The sequence below is a fragment of the Penaeus monodon genome, chromosome 31 (genome assembly GCF_015228065.2).
Source record: "Penaeus monodon isolate SGIC_2016 chromosome 31, NSTDA_Pmon_1, whole genome shotgun sequence".
Classification (NCBI taxonomy): Eukaryota; Metazoa; Arthropoda; class Malacostraca; order Decapoda; family Penaeidae; genus Penaeus; species Penaeus monodon.
Genome location: NC_051416.1, coordinates 17,829,572 through 17,829,963, shown reverse-complemented (window position 1 = coordinate 17,829,963; position 392 = coordinate 17,829,572).

Sequence of the window (392 nt, the reverse complement as noted above, 5' to 3'; positions counted from 1 at the left end):
ATAGCTCTTTTTCATTCTGGTGAACTGGGATCATCTCGCTCTCTACTTTTATTTGTCATTTATTCAATCTTTTATCTTTCTATTTGCCAATACACATCCGTTTACAGTATATGCGTTGACATACTTGTTTTTTGTTATAAAATCAGAAATTTTATAAATTATCTTGGGATGTTTTTGAACTAATAAAATAACTTGAGTGTCTTCTTTTCGCAAGGTCGAAAAACTGTAATATACAGAAAATATGCTGTAATAATAATTTAAAAACATTAACTAAACACAAAACCTTAGAAAGAATACCTGCGGGGCTTCAGTGAATCGACTAATTGCTAAGATTATTATAATATTAAAAGTGTTTTTACTATCCTGGTATTGGTAAAAAAATAATAATAATA